Below are 11,271 nucleotides of genomic sequence, written 5' to 3'. Positions count from 1 at the left end.
TTGTACTATAAAACTGGTATACAGGGGAAATGTCAAAGGGGAAATGTTAGCAAAGATTCCTTAAAATACAACAGTTTTATAATACAAAAGGTAGAGCAGGGAAGCAATGTGTGTTGGCATTGTGGAAGTATGAGTAGGTAGGAGTCCTAGTTTCCAGTTCTGCTATTCTTTCTGCTTTATAGCCCTGTGATCATTGACAAGTCACTTAACCTTTAAGCCTCATGACTCCTCATTTGAGCAATGGGGATAACGATTACCAAGATGAAGATGAGATGAGCTGTCTGAGCCTGCTGCTAACTGAGCACCATGACGGAACACTAAGAGATGCTATGGAGAAGCCAGTGAAGAAGCAGCCAAAACAATGGAATTTATCCCCTGAGGAACCCCATCCTACCCCAAACAGAGCTAGACTAGTTTTTAATTTGCTTTACCCAAAGATATTCCATATACTGACAATGAACCCCTGCCACCATATATCTTTTTTTTTTTTTTTTTTTTTTTTTTTTTTTTTTTTTGAGACGGAGACTTGCTCTGTTGCCCAGACTGTGCTGTGGCACAATCTTGGCTCACTACAACCTCTGCCTCCCAGGTTCAAGCAATTATCCTGCCTCAGCCTCCTGAGTAGCTGGGATTACAGGTACCTCCCACCATGGCTGGCTAATTTTTGTATTTTTAATAGAGACAAGGTTTTGCCATGTTGGCCAGGCTGGTCTCAAACTCCTGACCTTCAGCAGTTCACTTGCCTCGGCCCCTCAAGGTACTGGGATTACAGGCGTGAGCCACCGTGCCCAGCCCCTATATCCAATTTTGATATCTACTTTCTCCTATGCTGGGTTTTATATCCTTGAGGGGCTGCCTCAGATGTAATTGAATCAGTCAAACATTCTCAGAAATTTGGGCCACAGAATCCATTCTTCAAGTGCAAAATTTATTTGAAATGCCAAGTCAAAAGAGCTTCTCTAATCAAAGAGGGGATGGGGTAGCCCAATTCCTATAGCTCCATTCTATTTTCTTCAGAGCTTTGCGGTTCCAAAGAGCATGATGTAAAAGCAATTGGTCTAATCTACTCTGTTTTACAGACGGGGAAATTAACAGAGGTTTCATTCAGAATTTGAACTTGCCACTTGCCCAGAGCCCCTGAGTAGAAAACACAGTGACATCACTGACTAACTTGCCCCTGCTGCTACCTGGTACCTAGGCTCTCCCCACAGGGGTCTTGATGAAATGCAGAGATCTGTGGAGTCTTAGAAATCTGGGCTTCATGCCTAGGGACAAAATGAGGGGTATTTGAAGGCAGTGAAGGACCACAGTTTTTGAGATGCTCTGTTTTCTTTCTGCTTGACATGTAGCCCAGCCACAGACTACCCTGGGAGTGGGAAGTTTGTTATCTCCATATTTTTCTGAGGCTGGAACATGTATATTCCAGCCTGGACTACATGCTTAGCTGAATGTTTTTATTTCCCTCTTTAATCTTTGGCACTCCAAACAGAATTTTTCCCAGAGGCTGCGGAGATGGTGACCAAGTTTCTTAGACAACGTCTGGGTGTCAGCTTATTAAAATCATATTAGAAATAGTTCTTTCCATATGTATACCACTTTATACCACAGAAAAACACATTTGTTAACTTATGAAAGTATTCATTTACTCAAATATTTTTGAACAATTATTTATTGAGCATTATTATGCACAATTCACTGGACTAAACACTGATAAGAGTGGTGGCCAAGATAGACATCCACAGCCATTTTCCTTACAGAGTATCCAAATATTCCAAATACAAAGACAAGCAACTAGCTCATTGGAGTGCAATGTGTGAGGTGTTGCAAATGGGGAAACCCATTGCAGAATAAAATGGCCAATATTGCACGCAGAGAAAACAGCATGTGCAAAGACCAAACGGGTGAATTAGGGCATGGCTTGTTTGGGGAATAGTAAGTGTTCAGGCCACCAGGATCTCAATTTGGAAGAAGGGGAACCAAGAAACCACACTGGGGAAGAAAGATGCCAGGTGATGTCAGAGAGTTAGAAAGAGACCAGTTGCCAAGAGCTTTGTAAATGCATGTCTGGGTTTGGGTTCCTTTGGAAGCCAACAGTATTAGTTCATTTTCATGCTACTAATAAAGATATACCCAAGACTGAGTAATTTATAAAGGAAAGAGGTTTAATGGACTCACAGGTCCTCATGGCTGGGGAGGTCTCACAATCATGGTGGAAAGTGAAGGAAGAGCAATGGCATATCTTAGATGGTGGCAGGCATGAGAGCTTGTGCAGGGGAACTCCCATTTATAAAACCATCAGATCTCATGAGACTTATTCACTACCACAAGAACAGTATGGGGGAAACTGCCCCCATGATTCAGTTACCTCCACCTGGCCCAGCCCTTGACACATGGGGATTATTACAATTCAAGGTGAGATTTAAACCCTATCACCAACTCTGAGGCAAAGGTTCAAGTACAGGTAGATTATCTGGATGATGATTCCAATGAGTACCAGAAGAGAAGAGGGCAAAGATGGTAAGGTCATGAAAAGAGGTAGTATTATCAAACACATTACTACTGTGATCAGCTGCAGCTTAATCACCCTGGGGACGAATTCTGTGAGACAGGAGAAGACACACTCCTCAGAATTATCCCACCTGAGATGTTAGGAAGCTGGGGTATTTAATCCAATCATGCCCATCAGTGGTTGAGGGATTTCCCTGGGGCATTAATCCTCCAGCACATCTGTGTTACCTGCTGGTGGGCAGAGTGGGCTCAGGCCACCAGAGAAAGCTCTCAGGCAAAGAAAAATGAACAGTGACTATGGAAAGTCATACCAGAAGATATTACAGTGGCAACAAATATGGGCAGAGCTTCAGTGGGATCTGTTGCAGCACTAAAGTGGTTGGACACTATTGCAAGGGAGATTAGCAAACAGGGAAGAGTCTAAGAAAAGAGTTTTAGGAATAATTTTCAATTTTGAGGTAGATCCCTTCATGTGAAATAAAGATTGCAAGGGAGAGCCAGGATTCACTAGGACCAAATGGGAAGCAGGAGTAGTGGTGGAGGTGAGAAATGATCTGGTAGTGCTGAGGCAATGAGAAAAGGAAGTTGGGATCAATAGAGTTATACGAAGTAGTAGGATAGCATAAGTATACGGTTTATATAAATGACTGAGAAAAAAAAAGAGACGATATTATTTAGGTAAAATGCACATACATCCCAGGGTGCTTAGGGGCCAAAAAAGTAGCCATAAAATATATAAAGGCCATGAGGAGTCATATCGATACCAATTCATTTTTCACAGAATAGGGGAATTGAGTGCAGGAGATATAGGCCATGACAGACCTGGGTAGTTGGATGAGTCCTTCTCACAGTTTAAATCCACAGAAGACTGTCCAGAGAGTTCCCTGGATTAACCTCCAAATAAAGTTAAGAACTGTTTGTCCATAGCTCATGACACCTTTGAGTTCTGTTGAAGCTGAAGTCAACAGAACCTCTCAGAGCTATGGACTTCTCATCACAGTGGTCAACCCTTCTTCTAGACCAGCAGTTCTCAAATGTTAGCATGCATCAAAGTCCTCTAGAAGGCTTCTTAAAACACAGATTTCTGGGTCCCACTCCAGAGTTTCTGATTTAATAGTTCTGGTGTAGGGCCCAATAATTTGCTTTTCTAAAAACTTTCCATATGATGTGATTGCCGCTGATAAAGAGGGCCATGCTTTGAGAACCACAGATGCCAGTCCCTTCAACAATCCACATACTCACATACCTACTATCCTAGGTGATAGGGATTCCCAAATGAATAATAATAATAAAAAAATTCGCATGGCTCCTTCCCTCAGAGAATTCTCTGTCTGTTGGTGCAGATATGAGTAAATACATCTTTAAATTCCAATGTCAAAGACCCTCAGGCTTGAGGGTAAGAATGTGTTGCTGATGTGGAGTTTTGAACATGAGTAGGAGCCACTCAGATCAAGAAGGGAGAGATGGGTGCTCCAGGCAGAGGGGGCAGCCTGGACAAAAGTCTGTGGGTGGGAGGATGCACAGGAATGCACTTAGAGAACTGCAAGCCGTTAGGTGTGGTGAGAACATTGTCTAAATGTGGATAATCACAGGAGATGGGGCTGGAGAAGAGCTCAGGAGACTTAGAGGAGGTAGCACTTGAGCTGAGTCTTGAAGAACAAATGGGATTTTAGAAAAATAAAAGAAGGGTAGTCTGGCTGAGAAGACCTCAGGCACACCTTGATTTCAGGACTCCATATTGTCTCCTCATTATCTCTATATTCCTCCTCCAAATGTATGAGAGAGCATAGAAGTGGTGTCCTTTTACAAGAGTTTGTCTAAGAGCTGGGGTGGTGCTCTATGGTTCTTTCCAGAGGCCTGTTTGAGCTTTGCATGGAAAGGAGTAGCTCATTCTCCTGCATACCCTTGCATCATATCGAACACATTCCTTTCCAGGATAAAAAACATGTCAAGGTAACACAGATCACATGTAAAAAGGGAGGTGACCAGACATCCCATTTTCTTCAGTCTTTACAGCAGTGACATAGTGCGTCTATTCATCCATTAATCTGTACAAACACAGACACGCACACGCACACACACACACACACGCATGCATACCATACCAGCACAGACCAAGGAAGTGAAATTTGCAAGGACCAATTTCAATTTCAAAACCTCTTTCCAAGGAACCAAAGACAGAACTTAGTTTCCAGACATTTTATGCGCCATCCAAGACCTAAACCCAAACCTTGATATTTCTCTTCCACTAGCAGAATGGTTTTCCCTCAGGTTGTTACAAATATTTCTCTGTGTTAATATTTAAAAATATTTTCCACAAAGCTCCCTGCCAAATGCTTTCATCTCAAACACTTGCGGTTCTCCTGGAACTCATGTTAACACATACAAGGCATCAGCTGTTGGAACTCCATTCACCTGTAAATTTGTCTTCAGAGCCTGAAATTTGTACATTCACTTCTTCAAAAATTCTGTTGCCCAAAGTTTTAGCCTACTTAAACCTTTCACGGTAGATTCTACCGGCCTTGTTAGGCTTATCTTTTACTACCATCCCCATCCACTCCCTACCCACTCCTCATTTTTTGCAGCCAAACCAAACTTCCTTTAGTTACCTTAGCTTGCAATGTTCTCTTAGCTAAGTTCTGGAACATCTGCCTTTATCTATACATACACGCACACCTCACTCCTCTTTGTTCTTCATTTTGGAGTTTAGATAAGCTCATTAATGATCATTATTATAGCTTACATTAATTGCAGACTCACTAAATGCCTGGCATGAAATTAAGTACTTCACACATAATCATTTATTTAATATATGTAAAAACCCATTGAGATCGGTATAAATATCAATATTCTCATTTTAAAAATGAGGAAATTGGGGCAAGAAATTTTAAATAAATTTCTCAATGTAGTATGACTAGTAAACAGATGAAATCTGAATTTGAACTGAGGCAATCTGTTCATGAACACAAAAACATAACAATGCCTAATGATACTCCTAGAAGGCTTCTCTGAGCCTGACCAAGCCTGGAAACCCTGTGAGCCCACATCAGCTCTTATTTCCTCCACAATTGTCTTAACCACACTATGATAATTGTCCATTTACTTATTTCATTCCTTAGAAACACACAGAAGCTGCCTCTCATTCAACCTGTATCCCCTGACATACAGTAGGTCTTCTGTGATTATTTGAGGGAGATATGAATAAATTTGAATGGAGCCTGAGTCAAGTACCATCCACGAAGAAAACACATGCTAATCCAATTAGTGATATAAACTCCAGGCTGAAACTAAACCGATTAAGAGAACAAAGTTTTTCAGCACTTTAGAAATGCCTGCTAACATAAAAATCATACATCAATTACCAATCTTTCTCATTTTTCATGAAAGAAGCTGCCCTCCAAAGACCTCCAACTGCTAAAGCTTTCCAAGATGAGTATGTGTCTAGAGAGAGCAAATTTGACTTTTTAAAAAATCAGTAATTCCAACTCTTAGCACATCCAAATTGCCTGTGTTTGGATAATGGAGTCAGATATGGAGGAGAGTTTGGTTAATCGAGTAGAAAGCTAAGGTTTAAAGCTTTGAGGCCAAGTGGGGAATTGGAACAGACAGAAGGATAATTAGGCACCTGAGATGTGGTAGGTATAACCAACACTAACCCCACCACCGAGAACATGGGTCTCAGCCTTCAATTGGGAAATGGGTCTCAGCCTTCATAGGCTCAGAGGTGAGGGGTTGCCAAACTCCTTCTCCTCAGGCTGAGATGGGTTCTACAACCTGAATCTGTAACTGGCAGCAAGGAAAATGAGGTGGCTTCCTGGATTGACCCGGTCCTCTTCTTTTAATAGCCTCAGGTTCTGAAAGAGAGGGTTTCTGGTCACTAGTTAATTCACAGAGCTGATGATTAGCCAGACTTACAGGTTTAGATAGACTTCATTGTGTGACCAGACTCACTAAGACATCTGACTTCTCGATTGTCATCAATCTTGGTCAGTTAGGAATTTGGTTCCGTTATTATCAACGTTCACACTTTTTCTGGTAAAGCAACAGTATCCTTCTCTTTTCCATCCAAAGCTAGTCATTCTCTTTTCATCCTTTATTCTGATTTTTGCTTTTCTTTGAGCTTCCTACCTTGTTGCAATTAGCTAGAAGGAAACTACAAGCTGAAAGATTACAGTCTACCCTGCTACCAGAAGGATACCTAAAAATCCCATTGCACTGATGCTAAAGTCCAGACGTTGTTGCTGGCCTACTGGTCCTGAATGATCTGGCCTGGCCCTGTTTAATCCAGTAGCCACATGTGTCTACTGAGCACTTGAAATTCAGCACTGGTTAGTCTGTATTTACATGTGTTGCAAGTCAAAAATGCACCACGGATTTCAAAGGTAATGAGGTTTTTCTCATAATAATTATTGATATTAATCACATTAAAATGTCGAAATTTTAGATCAAACAAAACACATTATTAATTTTAATTTCACCTGTTTATTAAAAAAAGTTTTAATGTGGCTATTAGTGGGCCAAGCGCAGTGGCTCATGCCTGTAATCCCAGCACTTTGGGAGGCCAAGATGGGTGGATTACTTGAGGCCAGGAGTTTGAGACCAGCCTGGGCAACATGGTGAAACCCCATCCCTACTAAAAATACAAAAATTAGCCGGTGTGGTGGTGCATGCCTGTAGTCCCAGCTACTCGGGAGGCTGAGGCACAAGAATAACTTGAACTAGGGAGCCAGAGGCAGTGAGCCAAGATCGTGCCACCCTACCCTAGCCTGGGCAACAGAGCAAGACTGTCTCAAAAAAAAAAAAAAAAAAAAAAAAAAAAGAAGAAGAAGAAGAAGAAAATAAACAAAAAATAAATGTGGCTATCAGAAAATTTTAAATTACACATGTAGCTCACATTTTTGTTTTTATTGGGTAGCACTGATATGACTGATAATATTCAGCCTCCATCCCTGCCATTTTTCCTTTCACAATCTGTGCCCCAGGTATGCTGAATTTCTTCTAGGCTCACTAACCTTGCAAGTTCTCTGTCACTCCCCAGCGTTTATATATCTGGAACATTCTTTCATTTTCATCATCTAGCCTTATTCATCCTTTAGGCTGGAGTTCAAATATGTCTTCCTTGGAGAAGGGTGAGATGTGTTCACCCTTCCAAATTTTAAGGTAGGGGCCCCTCTCTGTGACCTCATGACTCCCTTTGTTTCCATTCATCACAGGACTTGCCAGGCTGCTGTAACTGATTTTTTCTGCCTCACAGGATTGTAAGCAACAAAAATAAAGCAATTGCTACTATACATGGTACATAGTAGGTATTCAGTAAATACTTATGAAGTGAATGAAGAAAGGAAACCTAATCTGATCATGCTGCATCAATGGTGCCATGCACTACATACCAAATCTGGACCTCTGCCTATTTTCATAAATAAAGTTTTGATGGACCACAGCTATGCTCATTTATTTGTATACTATCTATGGCTGCTTTTGTGAAGCAGAAGCCTGTAGCTGCGACAGAAACAGTATGGCCCACAAAGCCTAAAGTATTTATTACATAGCTTTTTAAAGAACAAAGTTTAAGCTAGGTATGGTGGTGTAGTCCCAGCTACTTGTGACTCTAGTCCCAGGTACTTGGAAGGCTGAGGAAGGAGGATCAACTGAGCCCAGGAGGATCAACTGAGCCCAGGAGTTTGAGGCTGCGGTGATTGTGCCTTTATGCTCAAGCCTGGGCAAGAGAGAAACCCCATTTCTAAACACACACACACACACACACACACACACACACACAAAACAAACAAACAAACAGAAAAACAAACACAAGTTTGTTGACCCCTGTTCTAAAATATAATGCCCAACTTTTCAGAACATATCCCTGCTTATCTGTTTGGACTTGTTGGATAGTTACTCCACTTACAATAAATACCTCTCCATTTTAAGTGTACTGAACTATTGGAAGTGCCAGGAAATCTCCTACCTTCTTGTGCTCATCTATTCCATCTCCAGACCACACTGTAGGTCTCAACACTCTATATTATCTAACTATTTTACATAATATATAAGAAAATGAACATATATCCACTTATAAGTCTTTATTCTCAAGAGCAGGTACAACCCATTCATTCAACACATATTTATTCAGTGCCCAAGATGTGCCATACCCAATTTCAGGAGCTGGAGATAGAATGGCCACTGTGCTTGTAACACTTAGAACCAAATAGAAGACTATTCTCTCTCAATTCTGTGTTTCCACTGACCAAACCAGTACCAGGCATGCTGTAGTCACCTAGCACATGTGTGAATGAATGAATAAATGTTTTTTAACTAGAATCACACTTTTATCATTATTTAATGCTATAAGCAGCAAGATGAAATTAAGGGTCAGACTTGATTCTATTCCCAGCTTTGACAGACAGGCAGTCAGGCAGTAAATAATGCTTAAGGACATAGAGTGTGAAGGAAAACTGCCTAGGCTTGAATTCTCCACCTTTGCCACTGGCTCTCTGTGTGATCTGAAGCAAATTATTAGATTGTTGTGTGGGGATAAAAATGTCCATCTCAAAGACATGCCATGTAGATTAAATGAGTTAGGGTTATAGAGTGCTTGACCAGTGCCTGGTACCTACTGAGTGCTTTATTAGTGTTGGCAATCATTATCATTGCCATTGTTATTGTTATCACCGCCCAAGCAAGGCCAAGTGACAGTTCTAGGAGCCTCATTGATAAAATGGGGACAACAGTATCTGTTCTGCCATGGGAATCCGATTAGAGACATCAGTGAGAGGACTTTGTAACCTGCGAAGTACTCTCCAGATGTGAAACGTGGTGATATCTCCCAGATGTGTGGGTCAAATCGTCACTGACACATCTGCAAGGAGCAAACATCTGGAGGCCTGGCATGCCATCATCTCAGCCTCTGCTGCCCTTCCCCCCTACTCTAGCTCCTTTCTCCACACACCTCTTTTCCCACCCAGGGGCAGCGTGCCAGTTCCAAGGTTGCAGTGAGAAAAATAACATTCTTCTGTTCTCTGTCCAGTGTGGAAATTCCATCTCTTTGCAGTTTCCATCATGTCAGAGGTGCACTGAGGGTCCATTAAGGCTCCTTATGGGAAGGGAGGAGGGTGTAGAGAGAGAGAGGGAATGGGAATCCCTTTTACTGGGATTTTTACTAGTACTGCTAGATGAAATCTTTCCATCCAGTCACCAAAGCGCTTATTGGGTCATGGCTACTGCTAGGAGGTGATTTTTTAAAAACAGGCTAACAGCAAAAGAATGCCTCATTGAATCAAAGTACACATCCATTGCAATTTTTTTTCCCAACCATTTTTTCCCCTTTGCTTTCCCAAATACAACAGTGTCTGGGTTAGTTCTCAAAGCAGTTTTGAATTTAAGGCTGAGACTGCTTTGTAGGGTGTCCCCAAAAGTAAGTCAACTGAGTTCAACACACATTTATTTTGCATCAACTTTTTTTCTGGGCACTATGCTTGGCAGTAGATGTCTGGAGGTGAATGGAGCATTGCACTGTAATTGTGGACTCCACAGACTCCGGGGGAGATAAGTCACAAAACACAGGGCTTTCCAACATGCTAAGTTAGGACTAACATAGAGGTAATCCATGGTGCTTGGGAATTTCAGAGGAGAGGGCAGGTACCAAGACTTCATATTACCTGAACCCAGTACAGAACCAAGTATACATTAGGTCCTCCATAGGGATGTCATGAATAACTAAATGAGCTCCACCTCTGAGGGTTCAAGGAAGGTTTCCCAAAGAAAACTGTATTAGATCATGGTTGAATATATATGTCATGGTTCATAGGCTGCAGGAAGCAGCTACAGTTTGGCCCAAAGGAAAGTTACTACAAGTGTTTGAGAGGGCTTGGCTCATAGGTTTCAACCTGTGAGGGAAGGCTGGAGAAAGAGACTTGAAGAAGCCAGATCATTCCAGGGTCTTAGTAGCAAAAAGAGATAAAAAATACCACCCAGGCTCTACAGTTCAACACACTCCAGCTGTTCTTTTCTTGTATCACTCTACTCAAAATTCAGAGTGTTGGGAGTAAGAATCTAGTTGGCCACATGCAGGTCTTATGCCTAGGTAGCCTGCGGTGGAAGAATGTAACACTTTGATTTAAGTTCCACCAAGATCATACCCAATGAAGCCAAGGTGGTTCCCTACTCCTTTCCTCCAAAAAGAATCAGGCATTGATCAGAAGAAATAACTGTTTCTGAGCAGCCAATAGAGAAATTGCTACTGTCCACTAAAGCAAGAGTTAGGCAGAAGGAAAAAAGCTGGCAAGAATATACATACCTATGGAAGCAGAATGGGAAAAGGTATGGAGGTCCGAAAAAACAAGGGACAGGCAAGGAAATTGAAGCAGCTTAGGTATAGGGCATAAGACAAAAAGGTCTTATGAACAGGGTATGAATAGTGCAGAGCATGACAACGCTTAATCTCCATTCTGCACTGTGGTGTGAATGCGATAAGGCAGGAGGGTATGGAACCCAGTGCCACTGTTGCCTGTGTCATTGCTGCATGAAAATATTGTGTTATTTTAGCTCAGCATAAGGAGAAGTTATATGACTGTGACATCCCCCTGATGTCAGGTGAATAGATTAAACAAGTCCAAATACTATTAACCCAATTACAGATGTGCTGAGTGGGTTCTGAACTTGGCTCATCCCCAAGTGGAAGTTTCACTTGGAAACTTAAAAGAAACAGGGGCAGAAAATTCTCATCCACACCCAATGCACCATGTCCTCAGCCAACCACAGAAACCT

The 11,271-nt window shown here is 41.7% G+C and overlaps 1 long non-coding RNA gene across 2 annotated transcripts in view; it reads right to left on the bottom strand.

Moving 5' to 3' along the window:
- Window positions 1–7,679, bottom strand: part of LOC107976761 (uncharacterized) — a 25,531-nt gene extending 17,852 nt beyond the window's left edge. The window contains exons 1-2 of one of the 2 annotated variants that reach the window (XR_010148573.1): window positions 7,521–7,679; window positions 6,283–6,362 (exon numbers count right to left, since the gene is read on the bottom strand). This is a non-coding gene — a long non-coding RNA (uncharacterized LOC107976761). The remainder of the gene's footprint in view (window positions 1–6,282; window positions 6,363–7,520) is intronic. The other variant, XR_001720981.3, reaches the window with a different exon arrangement.
- Window positions 7,680–11,271: the final 3,592 nt, after the last annotated feature.

Source organism: Pan troglodytes, chromosome 11, assembly GCF_028858775.2.
Source record: "Pan troglodytes isolate AG18354 chromosome 11, NHGRI_mPanTro3-v2.0_pri, whole genome shotgun sequence".
Classification (NCBI taxonomy): Eukaryota; Metazoa; Chordata; class Mammalia; order Primates; family Hominidae; genus Pan; species Pan troglodytes.
The sequence above is the reverse complement of the archived record's forward strand: the minus strand, read 5'-3'. Positions and strand labels throughout refer to the sequence as shown.